The sequence below is a fragment of the Pavona decussata genome, unplaced genomic scaffold (genome assembly GCF_977016875.1).
Source record: "Pavona decussata unplaced genomic scaffold, jaPavDecu1.1 SCAFFOLD_300, whole genome shotgun sequence".
NCBI classification, from domain to species: Eukaryota; Metazoa; Cnidaria; class Anthozoa; order Scleractinia; family Agariciidae; genus Pavona; species Pavona decussata.
The window spans coordinates 4,959,336-4,975,476 of NW_028145697.1; the positions used below are offsets into that span (position 1 = coordinate 4,959,336).

Sequence of the window (16,141 nt, forward strand, 5' to 3'; positions counted from 1 at the left end):
AGAGTATGCTAGGGTATACAAGGGTGTGCTAGGGTATACTAGGGTTGAGAAGAGTATACTAGGGTTTACAAGGATATGCTAGGGTTTACAAGGGTATGCTAGGACTTACAATGGTATACTAGGGTTTACAAGGGTATACTAGGGTATACAAGGATATACTAGGGTATACAAGGGTATACTAGGGCATACAATGGTATGCTAGGGTATACGAGGGTATACTAGGGTTTATAATGGCATGGTAGGGTTAACAATGGTATACTAGGGTATACAAGGCCCTACTAGGGTATACTAGGGTATACAAATGTATGCTAGGGTTTACAATGGTATGCTAAGGTTTACAACAGTATACTAGGGTTTACAAGGGTATACTAGGCTATAGAAGGATATACTAAGGTTTACAAGGGTATACAAAGGTATACTACGGTTTATAAGACTACACTAGGGTTTACAAGGTATACAGGGGTATACAAGAATATACTAGGGTTAACAAGGGTATAATATGGTTTACACGGGTATACAAGGGTTTACAAGTGTATGCTGGGGCTTACAAGGGTTTGCTAGGGTATACAAGGGTATACTAGGGTTTACAAGGGTATACTACGGTTTTCAAGGGTATACTAGGGCTTACAAGGGTACGCTAGGGTATGCTAGGGTTTGCAAGGGTATACTAGGGTTTACAAGGGTATACTAGGGTTTACAAGGGTATGCTAGGTTTTACAAGGGTATGCTGGGGCTTATCAGGGTATACTAAGGTTTACAAGGGTATGCTAGGTTTTACAAGGGTATGCTAAGGTTTACAAGGGTATGCTAATTTATCCAAGGGTATGCTAGGGTATAAAAGGGTATACTAGGGTTGACAATGGTATACTAGGGTTTACAATGGTATGCTAGGGTTAACAATGGTATACTAGGGTATACAAGGGTCTACTAGGGTAAACAAGGGTACGCTAGGGTTTACAATGGTATGCTAGGGGTTACAAGAGTATACTAGGGTTTACAAGGGTCTACTAGGGTTTAGAAGGATATACCAGGGTTTACAAGGGTATACTAGGGTATACAAGGGTATACTAGGGTTTACAATGGTATGCTAGGGTTAACAATGGTAAACTAGGGTATACAAGGGTATACTAGGGTAAACAAGGGTACGCTTGGGTTTACAATGGTATGCTAGGGTTTACAAGAGTATACTAGGGTTAACAAGGGTATACTAGCGTTTAGAAGGATATACCAGGGTTTACAAGGGTATACTAGGGTATACAAGGGTATACTAGGGTTTACAAGGGTATATATGGGTATACCAGGGTATACTATGGTTTACAAGGGTATACAGGGGTATACAGGGGTACGCTAGGGTTTACAATGGTATGCTAGGGTTTACAAGAGTATACCAGGGTTTACAAGGGTATACAAGGGTATACAAGGGTATGCTAGGGTATACTAGGGTTTACAAGAGTATACTAGGGTTTACAAGGATATGCTAGGGTTTACAAGGATATATAAGGGTATACAAGGGTATACTAGCGTATAAAAAGGTGTGCTAGTGTATACAGGGTGTTTCAAAAGTTCGTTCCGATTTGTTTTCTTTTAACGTTTTACAAGAGTGTAGTAGGGTTTAAAAGGGTATACTACGGTTTACAAGGGTATACTAGGGCTTACAAGGGTATGCTAGGGTTTCCAAGGGTATGCTAAAGCTTATAAGGGTATACTAGGGTTTACAATGGTATACTAGGTTATACAATTGTATGCTAGGATATACAACGGTATACTAGGGTATACAAGGGTATACTAGGGTTTACAATTGGATGCTAGGGTTAACAATGGTATACTAGAGTATACAAGGGTCTACTAGGGTATGCAAGAGTATACTAGGGTTCACAAGGGTATACTAGGGTATAGAAAGATATACCAGGGTTTACAAGGGTACACTAGGGTATACAAGGCTATACTAGGGTTTACAATGGTATGCTAGGATTAACAATGGTATACTAGGGTATACAAGTGTCTACTAGGGTATACAAGGGTATACTAGGGTATACAGGGGTATGCTAGGGTTTACAATGGTATACTAGGGTTTACAATAATATGCTAAGGTTGACAATGGTATACTAGGGTATACAAGGGTACGCTAGGGTTTACAATGGTATCCTAAGGTTTACCAGAGTATACTAGAGTTTACAAGCGTATACTAGAATATAGAAGGATATACCAGGGTTTACAAGGGTATACTAAGGTATACAAGGGTATACTAGGGTTTACCAGGGTATACATGGGTATACAAGGGTATACTATGGTTTAGAAGGGTATACAGGGGTATACAGGGGTTTACTAAGGTTTACAAGGGCATGCTAGGGTTTACAAGGGTATACTAGGGTTTACAAGGGTGTACTAGGGTCTACAAGGGTATACTACGGTTTACAAGGGTATACTACGGTCTACAAGGGTCGGCTAAGATTTACATGGGTATAGTAGGGTGTACAAGAATATACTACGGTTTACAAGGGTATATTAGAGCTTACAAGGGTATGCTAGGATATGCTAGGGTTTGCAAAGGTATACTAAGGGTTACAAGGGTATACTAGGGTATACTAAGGTTTACAAGGGTATGCTAGGGTTTACAAGGGTATGCTAGGGCTTACAAGAGTATACTAAGCTTTACAAGAGTATGCTAGGGTTTACAAGAGTATGCCAGGGTTTACAAGAGTATGCTAGGGTATACAAGGGTGTGCTAGGGTATACTAGGGTTGAAAAGAGTATACTAGGGTTTACAAGGATATGCTAGGGTTTACAAGGGTATGCTAGGACTTACAATGGTATACTAGGGTTTACAAGGGTATACTAGGGTATACAAGGATATACTAGGGTATACAAGGGTATACTAGGGCATACAATGGTATGCTAGGGTATACGAGGGTATACTAGGGTTTATAATGGCATGGTAGGGTTAACAATGGTATACTAGGGTATACAAGGCCCTACTAGGGTATACTAGGGTATACAAATGTATGCTAGGGTTTACAATGGTATGCTAAGGTTTACAACAGTATACTAGGGTTTACAAGGGTATACTAGGCTATAGAAGGATATACTAAGGTTTACAAGGGTATACAAGGGTATACTACGGTTTATAAGAGTACACTAGGGTTTACAAGGTATACAGGGGTATACAAGGGTATACTAGGGTTTACAAGGGTATACTAGGGTTAACAAGGGTATACTATGGTTTACACGGGTATACAAGGGTTTACAAGTGTATGCTAGGGCTTACAAGGGTTTGCTAGGGTATACAAGGGTATACTAGGGTTTACAAGGGTATGCTAGAGTTATACAAGAGTATGCTAGGATTTACAAGGGTATAGTAGGGTTTACAAGGGTATATTCCGTTTTACAAGGGTATACCAGGGCTTACAAGAGTATGCTAGAGTATGCTAGCGTTAGCAAGGGTATACTAGGGTTCACAAGGGTATGCTAGGATTTACAAGGGTATAGTAGGGTTTACAAGGGTATACTACGGTTTTCAAGGGTATACTAGGGCTTACAAGGGTACGCTCGGGTATGCTAGGGTTTGCAAGGGTATACTAGGGTTTACAAGGGTATACTAAGGTTTACAAGGGTATGCTAGGTTTTACAAGGGTATGCTGGGGCTTATAAGGATATACTAAGGTTCACAAGGGTATGCTAGCTTTTACAAGGGTATACTAAGGTTTACAAGGGTATGCTAATTTATCCAAGGGTCTGCTAGGGTATACAAGGGTATACTAGGGTTGACAATGGTATACTAGGGTTTACAATGGTATGCTAGGGTTAACAATGGTATACTAGGGTATACAAGGGTCTACTAGGGTAAACAAGGGTACGCTAGGGTTTACAATGGTATGCTAGGGGTTACAAGAGTATACTAGGGTTTACAAGGGTATACTAGGGTTTAGAAGGATATAACAGGGTTTACAAGGGTATACTAGGGTATACAAGGGTATACTAGGGTTTACAATGGTATGCTAGGGTTAACAATGGTAAACTAGGGTATACAAGGGTATACTAGCGTAAACAAGGGTACGCGTGGGTTTACAATGGTATGCTAGGGTTTACAACAGTATACTAGGGTTTACAAGGGTATACTAGGGTTTAGAAGGATATACCAGGGTTTACAAGGGTATACTAGGGTATACAAGGGTATACTAGGGTTTACAAGGGTATATATGGGTATACCAGGGTATACTATGGTTTACAAGGGTATAAAGGGGTATACAGGGGTACGCTAGGGTTTACAATGGTATGCTAGGGTTTACAAGAGTATACTAGGGTTTACAAGGGTATACTAGGGTATAGAAGGATATACCAGGGTTTACAAGGGTATACAAGGGTATACAAGGGTATGCTAGGGTATACTAGGGTTTACAAGAGTATACTAGGGTTTACAAGGATATGCTAGGGTTTACAAGGATATATAAAGGTATACAAGGGTATACTAGGGTATACAATGGTGTGCTAGTGTATACAGGGTGTTTCAAAAGTTCGTTCCGATTTGTTTTCTTTTAACGTTTTACAAGAGTATAGTAGGGTTTAAAAGGGTATACTACGGTCTACAAGGGTATACTAGGGCTTACAAGGGTATGCTAGGGTTTACAAGGGTATGCTAAAGCTTATAAGGGTATACTAGGCTTTACAATGGTATACTAGGTTATACAATTGTATGCTAGGATATACAACGGTATACTAGGGTATACAAGGGTATACTAGGGTTTACAATTGGATGCTAGGGTTAACAATGGTATACTAGAGTATACAAGGGTCTACTAGGGTATGCGAGTATACTAGGGTTCACAAGGGTATACTAGGGTATAGAAAGATATACCAGGGTTTACAAGGGTACACTAGGGTATACAAGGCTATACTAGGGTTTACAATGGTATGCTAGGGTTAACAATGGTATACTAGGGTATACAAGTGTCTACTAGGGTATACAAGGGTATACTAGGGTATACAGGGGTATGCTAGGGTTTACAATGGTATACTAGGGTTTACAATAATATGCTAAGGTTGACAATGGTATACTAGGGTATACAAGGGTACGCTAGGGTATGCTAAGGTTTACAAGAGTTCACTAGGGTTTACAAGGATATGCTAGGGTTTAAAAGAATATACTAGGGTATACTAGGGTATACAATGGTATGCTAGGGTATACAAAGGTATACTAGGGTATACAAGGGTATACTAGCGTTTACAATGGTATACTAGGGTTTGTAATGGTATGCTAGGGTTAACAACGGTATACTAGGGTATACAAGGGTCTACTAGGGTATAAAGGGTATACTAGGGTATACAAGGGTACGCTAGAGTTTACAATGGAAGGCTAGGGTTTACAAGAGTATACTAGGGTTTACAAGACTATACTAGGGTATAGAAGGATATACCAGGGTATACAAGCGTATATTACGGTTTACAATAGTATGCTAGGGTTAACAATGGTATACTAGGGTATACAAGGGTCTACTAGGGTATACAAGGGTATACTAGGGTATACAAGAGTACGCTAGGCTTTACAATAGTATGCTAGGCTATAGAAGGATATACCAGGCTTTACAAGGGTATACTAGGTTATACAAGGGTACACTAGGGCTTACAAGGGTATACATGGCTATACAAGGGTATACTATCGTTTACAAGAGTATGGAGGGGTATACAGGGATATACTAGGGTTTACAAGGGTATGCTAGGGTTAACAAGGGTATACTACGGTATACAAGGGTATCCAAGGTTTTACAAGGGTATAGTAGGGTTTACAAGGGTATACTACGGTTTACACGGGTATACTAGGGATTACAAGGGTATGCTAGGGCTTAGAAGGGTTTCATAGGGTATACAAAAGTATACAAGGGTTCACAAGGGTATGCTAGAGTTATACAAGAGTATGCTAGGATTTACAAGGGTATAGTAGGGTTTAAAAGGGTATACTACGGTTTACAAGGGTATACTAGGGCTTAAAAGGGTATGCTAAGGTACGATAGGGTTTGCAAGGGTATACTAGGGTAAAAAAGGGTGCGCTAGGTTTTACAAGGGTTAAGTAGGGTTTACTTGGGGATACTACGGTTTACAAAAGTATACTAGGGCTTACAAGGGTATGCTAACGTATTCTAGGGTTTGAAAGGTATACTAAGGTTTACAAGGGTATACTAGGGTATACTAAGGTTTACAAGGGTATGCTAGGGTTTACAAGGGTATGCTAGGGCTTACCAGGGTATACTAGGGTTTACAAGGGTATGCTAGGCTTTAAAAGGGTATGCTAGGGTTTACAAGGGTGTACATGGGTATACAAGGGTATACTATGGTTTAGAAGGGTATACAGGGTAATACAGAGGTTTACTAGGGTTTACAATGGCATGCTAGGGTTTACAAGGGTATACTAGGGTTTACAAGGGTGTACTAGGGTCTACAAGGCTATACTACCGTTTAAAAGGGTACACTAAGGTCTAAAAGGGTGACCTAAGATTTACAGGGGTATAGTAGGGTTTACAAGAATATACTACGGTTTACAAGGGTATATTAGAGCTTAGAACGGTATGGTAGGGAATGCTAGGGTTTGCAAGGGTATACTAACGTTTACAAGGGTATGCTAGAGTTTACAAGGGTATGCTATGGCTTACAAGAGTATACTAGGCTTTACAAGAGTATGCTAGGGTTTACAAGGGTATGCTAGGGTTTACAAGGGTATGCTAGGGTATACAAGGGTGTGCTAGGGTGTACTAGGGTTTAAAAGAGTATACTAGGGTTTACAAGGATATGCTAGGGTTTACAAGGGTATGCTAGGACTTAAAATGGTATACTAGGGTTTACAAGTGTATACTAGGGTATACAAGGGTATACTAGGGTATACAATGGTATTCTAAGGTATACAAGGATATACTAGGGTTTATAATGGCATGCTACGGTTAACTATGGTATACTAGGGTATACAAGGGCCTACTAGGGTATACAAGAGTGTACTAGGTTATAAAAAAGGTATGCTAGGGTTTACAATGATATGCAAAGGTTTACAAGAGTATACTAGGGTTTACAAGGGTATACTAGGGTATAGAAGGATATACTAGGGTTTACAAGGGTATACTAGGGTTTACAACGGTATGCTAGGGCTTACAACGGTTTACTAGGGTATACAAGGGTATACGAGGGTTTACAAGGGTATGCTAGAGTTATACAAGAGTATGCTAGGATTTACAAGGGTATAGTAGGATTTACAAGGGTATACTACGGTTTAAAAGGGTATACTAGGGCTTACAAGGGTATGCTAGGTAATGCTAGGGTTTGCAAGGGTATACTAGGGTTCACAAGGGTATGCTAGGATTTACAAGAGTATAGTAGGGTTTAAAAGGGTATACTACGGCTTACAAGGGTATACTAGGGCTTACAAGGGTATGCTAGGGTTTACAAGGGTATGCTAAAGCTTACAAGGGTATACTAGGGTTTACAATGGTATACTAGGTTATACAATTGTATGCTAGGATATACAACGGTATACTAGGGTATACAAGGGTATACTAGGGTTTACAATTGGATGCTAGGGTTAACAATGGTATACTAGAGTATACAAGGGTCTACTAGGGTATGCAAGAGTATACTAGGGTTTACAAGGGTATACTAGGGTATAGAAAGATATACCAGGGTTTACAAGGGTACACTAGGGTATACAAGGCTATACTAGGGTTTACAATGGTATGCTAGGGTTAACAATGGTATACTAGGGTATACAAGTGTCTACTAGGGTATACAAGGGTATACCAGGGTATACAGGGGTATGCTAGGGTTTACAATGGTATACTAGGGTTTACAATAATATGCTAAGGTTGACAATGGTATACTAGGGTATACAAGGGTACGCTAGGGTTTACAATGGTATCCTAAGGTTTACCAGAGTATACTAGAGTTTACAAGCGTATACTAGAATATAGAAGGATATACCAGGGTTTACAAGGGTATACTAAGGTATACAAGGGTATACTAGGGTTTACCAGGGTATACATGGGTATACAAGGGTATACTATGGTTTAGAAGGGTATACAGGGGTATACAGGGGTTTACTAAGGTTTACAAGGGCATGCTAGGGTTTACAAGGGTATACTAGGGTTTACAAGGGTGTACTAGGGTCTACAAGGGTATACTACGGTTTACAAGGGTATACTACGGTCTACAAGGGTCGGCTAAGATTTACATGGGTATAGTAGGGTGTACAAGAATATACTACGGTTTACAAGGGTATATTAGAGCTTACAAGGGTATGCTAGGATATGCTAGGGTTTGCAAAGGTATACTAAGGGTTACAAGGGTATACTAGGGTATACTAAGGTTTACAAGGGTATGCTAGGGTTTACAAGGGTATGCTAGGGCTTACAAGAGTATACTAAGCTTTACAAGAGTATGCTAGGGTTTACAAGAGTATGCTAGGGTATACAAGGGTGTGCTAGGGTATACTAGGGTTGAGAAGAGTATACTAGGGTTTACAAGGATATGCTAGGGTTTACAAGGGTATGCTAGGACTTACAATGGTATACTAGGGTTTACAAGGGTATACTAGGGTATACAAGGATATACTAGGGTATACAAGGGTATACTAGGGCATACAATGGTATGCTAGGGTATACGAGGGTATACTAGGGTTTATAATGGCATGGTAGGGTTAACAATGGTATACTAGGGTATACAAGGCCCTACTAGGGTATACTAGGGTATACAAATGTATGCTAGGGTTTACAATGGTATGCTAAGGTTTACAACAGTATACTAGGGTTTACAAGGGTATACTAGGCTATAGAAGGATATACTAAGGTTTACAAGGGTATACAAAGGTATACTACGGTTTATAAGACTACACTAGGGTTTACAAGGTATACAGGGGTATACAAGAATATACTAGGGTTAACAAGGGTATAATATGGTTTACACGGGTATACAAGGGTTTACAAGTGTATGCTGGGGCTTACAAGGGTTTGCTAGGGTATACAAGGGTATACTAGGGTTTACAAGGGTATACTACGGTTTTCAAGGGTATACTAGGGCTTACAAGGGTACGCTAGGGTATGCTAGGGTTTGCAAGGGTATACTAGGGTTTACAAGGGTATACTAGGGTTTACAAGGGTATGCTAGGTTTTACAAGGGTATGCTGGGGCTTATAAGGATATACTAAGGTTCACAAGGGTATGCTAGCTTTTACAAGGGTATACTAAGGTTTACAAGGGTATGCTAATTTATCCAAGGGTCTGCTAGGGTATACAAGGGTATACTAGGGTTGACAATGGTATACTAGGGTTTACAATGGTATGCTAGGGTTAACAATGGTATACTAGGGTATACAAGGGTCTACTAGGGTAAACAAGGGTACGCTAGGGTTTACAATGGTATGCTAGGGGTTACAAGAGTATACTAGGGTTTACAAGGGTATACTAGGGTTTAGAAGGATATAACAGGGTTTACAAGGGTATACTAGGGTATACAAGGGTATACTAGGGTTTACAATGGTATGCTAGGGTTAACAATGGTAAACTAGGGTATACAAGGGTATACTAGCGTAAACAAGGGTACGCGTGGGTTTACAATGGTATGCTAGGGTTTACAACAGTATACTAGGGTTTACAAGGGTATACTAGGGTTTAGAAGGATATACCAGGGTTTACAAGGGTATACTAGGGTATACAAGGGTATACTAGGGTTTACAAGGGTATATATGGGTATACCAGGGTATACTATGGTTTACAAGGGTATAAAGGGGTATACAGGGGTACGCTAGGGTTTACAATGGTATGCTAGGGTTTACAAGAGTATACTAGGGTTTACAAGGGTATACTAGGGTATAGAAGGATATACCAGGGTTTACAAGGGTATACAAGGGTATGCTAGGGTATACTAGGGTTTACAAGAGTATACTAGGGTTTACAAGGATATGCTAGGGTTTACAAGGATATATAAAGGTATACAAGGGTATACTAGGGTATACAATGGTGTGCTAGTGTATACAGGGTGTTTCAAAAGTTCGTTCCGATTTGTTTTCTTTTAACGTTTTACAAGAGTATAGTAGGGTTTAAAAGGGTATACTACGGTCTACAAGGGTATACTAGGGCTTACAAGGGTATGCTAGGGTTTACAAGGGTATGCTAAAGCTTATAAGGGTATACTAGGCTTTACAATGGTATACTAGGTTATACAATTGTATGCTAGGATATACAACGGTATACTAGGGTATACAAGGGTATACTAGGGTTTACAATTGGATGCTAGGGTTAACAATGGTATACTAGAGTATACAAGGGTCTACTAGGGTATGCGAGTATACTAGGGTTCACAAGGGTATACTAGGGTATAGAAAGATATACCAGGGTTTACAAGGGTACACTAGGGTATACAAGGCTATACTAGGGTTTACAATGGTATGCTAGGGTTAACAATGGTATACTAGGGTATACAAGTGTCTACTAGGGTATACAAGGGTATACTAGGGTATACAGGGGTATGCTAGGGTTTACAATGGTATACTAGGGTTTACAATAATATGCTAAGGTTGACAATGGTATACTAGGGTATACAAGGGTACGCTAGGGTTTACAATGGTATCCTAAGGTTTACCAGAGTATACTAGAGTTTACAAGCGTATACTAGAATATAGAAGGATATACCAGGGTTTACAAGGGTATACTAAGGTATACAAGGGTATACTAGGGTTTACCAGGGTATACATGGGTATACAAGGGTATACTATGGTTTAGAAGGGTATACAGGGGTATACAGGGGTTTACTAAGGTTTACAAGGGCATGCTAGGGTTTACAAGGGTATACTAGGGTTTACAAGGGTGTACTAGGGTCTACAAGGGTATACTACGGTTTACAAGGGTATACTACGGTCTACAAGGGTCGGCTAAGATTTACATGGGTATAGTAGGGTGTACAAGAATATACTACGGTTTACAAGGGTATATTAGAGCTTACAAGGGTATGCTAGGATATCCTAGGGTTTGCAAAGGTATACTAAGGGTTACAAGGGTATACTAGGGTATACTAAGGTTTGACAAGGGTATGCTAGGGTTTACAAGGGTATGCTAGGGCTTACAAGAGTATACTAAGCTTTACAAGAGTATGCTAGGGTTTACAAGAGTATGCCAGGGTTTACAAGAGTATGCTAGGGTATACAAGGGTGTGCTAGGGTATACTAGGGTTGAAAACAGTATACTAGGGTTTACAAGGATATGCTAGGGTTTACAAGGGTATGCTAGGACTTACAATGGTATACTAGGGTTTACAAGGGTATACTAGGGTATACAAGGATAAACTAGGGTATACAAGGGTATACTAGGGCATACAATGGTATGCTAGGGTATACGAGGGTATACTAGGGTTTATAATGGCATGGTAGGGTTAACAATGGTATACTAGGGTATACAAGGCCCTACTAGGGTATACTAGGGTATACAAATGTATGCTAGGGTTTACAATGGTATGCTAAGGTTTAAAACGGTATACTAAGGTTTACAAGGGTATACAAGGGTATACTACGGTTTATAAGAGTACACTAGGGTTTACAAGGTATACAGGGGTATACAAGGATATACTAGGGTTTACAAGGGTATACTAGGGTTAACAAGGGTATACTATGGTTTACACGGGTATACAAGGGTTTACAAGTGTATGCTAGGGCTTACAAGGGTTTGCTAGGGTATACAAGGGTATACTAGGGTTTACAAGGGTATGCTAGAGTTATACAAGAGTATGCTAGGATTTACAAGGGTATAGTAGGGTTTACAAGGGTATATTCCGTTTTACAAGGGTATACTAGGGCTTACAAGAGTATGCTAGAGTATGCTAGGGTTAGCAAGGGTGTACTAGGGTTCACAAGGGTATGCTAGGATTTACAAGGGTATAGTAGGGTTTACAAGGGTATAATACGGTTTTCAAGGGTATACTAGGGCTTACAAGGGTATATTAAGGTTTACAAGGGTATGCTAGGTTTTACAAGGGTATGCTGGGGCTTATAAGGGTATACTAAGGTTTACAAGGGTATGCTAGGTTTTACAAGGGTATGCTAAGGTTTACAAGGGTATGCTAATTTATCCAAGGGTAAGCTAGGGTATACAAGGGTATACTAGGGTTGACAATGGTATACTAGGGTTTACAATGGTATGCTAGGGTTAACAATGGTATACTAGGGTATACAAGGGTCTACTAGGGTAAACAAGGGTACGCTAGGGTTTACAATGGTATGCTAGGGGTTACAAGAGTATACTAGGGTTTACAAGGGTATACTAGGGTTTAGAAGGATATACCAGGGTTTACAAGGGTATACTAGGGTATACAAGGGTATACTAGGGTTTACAATGGTATGCTAGGGTTAACAATGGTAAACTAGGGTATACAAGGGTATACTAGGGTAAACAAGGGTACGCTTGGGTTTACAATGGTATGCTAGGGTTTACAAGAGTATACTAGGGTTTACAAGGGTATACTAGGGTTTGGAAGGATATACCAGGGTTTACAAGGGTATGCTAGGGTATACAAGGGTATACTAGGGTTTACAAGGGTATATATGGGTATACCAGGGTATACTATGGTTTACAAGGGTATACAGGGGTATACAGGGGTACGCTAGGGTTTACAATGGTATGCTAGGGTTTACAAGAGTATACTAGGGTATACAAGGGTATACTAGGGTATACAACGGTATGCTAGTGTATACAGGGTGTTTCAAAAGTTCGTTCCGATTTGTTTTCTTTTAACGTTTCGTTATTTATTCAAACTAACTCTTAAAAAATTAGGTATTTTTTTTTTTGCTTATTTTTTATTCGAGGATTCAATTTATTAGTAACCAGAATGCCCGCCTTTATTTTTAATGACATTTTCTAATCTCCTTGGCATAGAATGTGCAAGTTCCTTTAGCGTGTCAAGAGTCACATTTTTCTATGCAAAGCGTAGTCGCCTCTTCAGCTCTTTTATCGTTTTGGGGGCTGGATCTTTGTACGTTGTCTCGTTAATGGTATTCCAGATGTTCTCAATGGGATTGACATCAGGAGAGTTCGCTGGCCAGCCATCCTTGGCTATAAAGTTTAGCAGATTCTTTTGACACCATCTCTGAGTTGCCTATGAAGTGTGAGCCGGTGCTCCATGCTCAACGAATGTCATCTCTTTCTTTGAGCTAAACAGCTTCCTCTCTATCCGGCCACCTGTAACCTGACGCCTTGATGTTAACGGTTTGACTTCTTTCTCGAGGATTTGGTTGATGTTGTATTCAGAAGTTAAGGTTTGGTCTGTGGGTAGCATGTGTAACTTTGTGAGCCCACGACCCGTCATGGCACCCCACACCATCACCTTTGCACTTTGCTTCACTTGGAAAGTTGGAGGAACATCACATTCCTGCGAGCCCCATACAGTATCGTTTTTTGGATTTGGCTACTGGAAAAGATATTTAGGACATTCATCTGTGAATAAAAAATCGTCCCAATCCTCTGCTGTCAGCTTCGCGTATTTCTTGGCAAATCTCAAACGGGCTTTTCTTTGCTTTTCGCTCAACAGAGGTATTTCCCTTCGCTTGAAAGCCTTCCATCCTTTCCTAGTCATGTATCTCCACCTCATTATGCTCGAAACTTGAATACTTTTCTGCTGAAGATTCTTGGCAATCTTCCTTGTTGAATCGTTTCGTTTGTACTTCGCTTTCTCGATTGATTTTCGAGCACAATTCGTCAAAACAGACGGTCGCCCGCGTCTTGGTTTGTCTTCGAAGCACTCTCTTTTCGACCACTTGTTTACCCAACGTTCAGTCTTGTTAAAAAAAATTGAGCGATTTCTTTGACTGTATGACCAGATGATCGTAATATGGCTGCTTCAGCTCTAGCATAAACAATGTCTGACTTCATTTTCGTAACAGAGAAAACAGAAAGTTCAGGGAAAAAATAAGAGAATAACAACAAATTCGGGAAAGGAACAACATGCACAAACGGCGCGAAAAAATGGCGGGAAAACGCGCGTGTGTACATTTGGCGCAAAAATCTAAACAAAGACATCAAGTTCACAATTAAAATTGCTATTGCCACCCATTTTAATAAATTATCTACCTCAATTTATTGAAAAAGTTCTAACAAACAATTGATTTGTTTAAGAAATAAAAAACTTCGAATCGGAACCAACTTTTGAAACACCCTGTACAAGGGTATACTAGGGTTTACAAAGGTATGCTAGGGTTAACAATGGTATACTAGGGTATACAAGGGTCTACTAGGGTATACAAGGGTATACTAGGGTATACAAAAGTACGCTAGGATTTACAATCGTATGCTAGGGTTTACAAGAGTATACTAGGGTTTACAAGGATATACAAGGGTATAGAAGGATATACCACGGTTTACAAGGGTATACTAGGGTATGCAAGGGTATACTAGGGTTTACAATGGTATGCTAGGGATAACAATGGTATACTAGGGTATACAGGGGTCTACTAGGGTATACAGAGGTATACTAGGGTATACAAGGGTACGCTAGGGTTTACAATGGTATGCTAGGGTTTACAAGAGTATCCTAGGGTTTACAAGGGTATAATAGGGTATAGAAGGTTATACCAGGGTTTACAAGGGTATACTAGGGTATACAAGGGTATACTAGGGTTTACAAGGGTATGCTAGGGTTTACAAAGGTATACTAGGGTATACAAGGGTACCCTAGGGTTTACAAGGGTATGCTAGAGTTTACAAGGGTATGCTACGATTTACAAGGGTATACGGGGGTATACAATGAGTTCCCTGTGAATATAATACAGACTCTAAAAAAGGACCTTATTGAACATGAAAGCCAGCATTCGAATTTTACTTCCTCACATTCATTATTTGACCAGGCGTGAGCAAACAGTCTTTTCGGTAACAAAAGGAGCTACATATCGATATAAATGTTGCCTGATTTACAACCAAATGCTGTGAAAAACAAAAAAGATAAATTTAAATAAAATAGGAAGGCTGCCTTTGCGTGACTTGCGTCATATTTGATCATGTTGCTTTAGATATGGATGGAATTTCCACCTTAAAAAGGAAGACCATGTCAAGGAGTAATTGCAGCAAAATTAACGTGCAACTAGCTGTAATGTTGGACACACAAGGTGAGTATGCAATCGTCTCCTCTCAGCTGTAGACGGATGGCTAAATAAACTTACCATATTTAAAGTGGTGTTAACCATAGTAACAGGCCAAGGTCACGTGCAATTGATTCCAGCCAATAGGAGAAATGATTCCACTTCAAACACTTGATCCAGTCTTCCCAGCTTAGATAATATCAAGAAGATGCATTTTAATATATTGCTTAATAAATGCTCAATACTTTACACTAAATATGAAAGACTGGGCCTCTTCACCAAGAACTTCACACAATCACTCGAGAAAAAAGCAAACGTGAACTCGTCGTGAGAAAATGTGTTTAGTTTCTTGAGCATTCGTCAATCGCTGTCTTTTACCCGCATTCACGGGTTACCAAAATCTCTTAGCTATGGGGAGCGCGGAGCTCCGCTATGAACTGACACAGTTTATGAGCAATGGCACCTTATAATGTTGTCTCAAACGCAAAGCCACGTGGTTACCTATTTGCCCATACCTTATCATTTGGCACTTATCAAACCCAAGTCGTTAGTTACCTTGAGGTTTGTCACAGAAAGAAACACTTCAAAAGGCATAACCGTCTTGATAACAGCACTGTCCTCCTAAACAAATAAAGTCAGCAAAAGTCAATCAGTTCCAAAAGGACAGGGGCTACGTCATGGCGATTTCTACACTTTTGGGTCGAACCTTGCGCTGAAATTAAAACTCAGCACCTTTTTTTAAGATGTGAAGTAATTTTCTCAAAGGAAAAACAAACCATGATCACGATTCTTTGCACACATAGTCCCCATGTGAAAATTGCCTTATTTAAATTTTTTTTGTCTGCATTCTAATTAGCCTCACTGGTCTTGTTCAGGGTGAACTCAAGAACCAGGTTAATGAGGATAATTTAAATGCAAACAAAAGAATATTAAAATGTCAGCCATTTTGCATGGGGCCTATACAGGAACGACTTGAAAAAGTATTCAGTCATTTTTATGTTCAAGTTTCAATCTATGTCCATCCCGGTCACGTTAACCCACAGACATTTAGTTATA

At 39.9% G+C, this 16,141-nt stretch overlaps 1 protein-coding gene across 1 annotated transcript in view; it reads right to left on the reverse strand.

Annotated features, from left to right (window-relative positions):
• Positions 1 to 15,149: 15,149 nt before the first annotated feature.
• LOC146454765 (uncharacterized) overlaps positions 15,150 to 16,141 on the reverse strand; it is an 80,330-nt gene continuing 79,338 nt past the window's right edge. Inside the window, exons 15-16 of the mRNA XM_085095037.1 lie at positions 15,641 to 15,706; positions 15,150 to 15,274 (exon numbers count right to left, since the gene is read on the reverse strand). The gene's annotated coding sequence lies outside the window, so the exon portion shown is untranslated. The remainder of the gene's footprint in view (positions 15,275 to 15,640; positions 15,707 to 16,141) is intronic.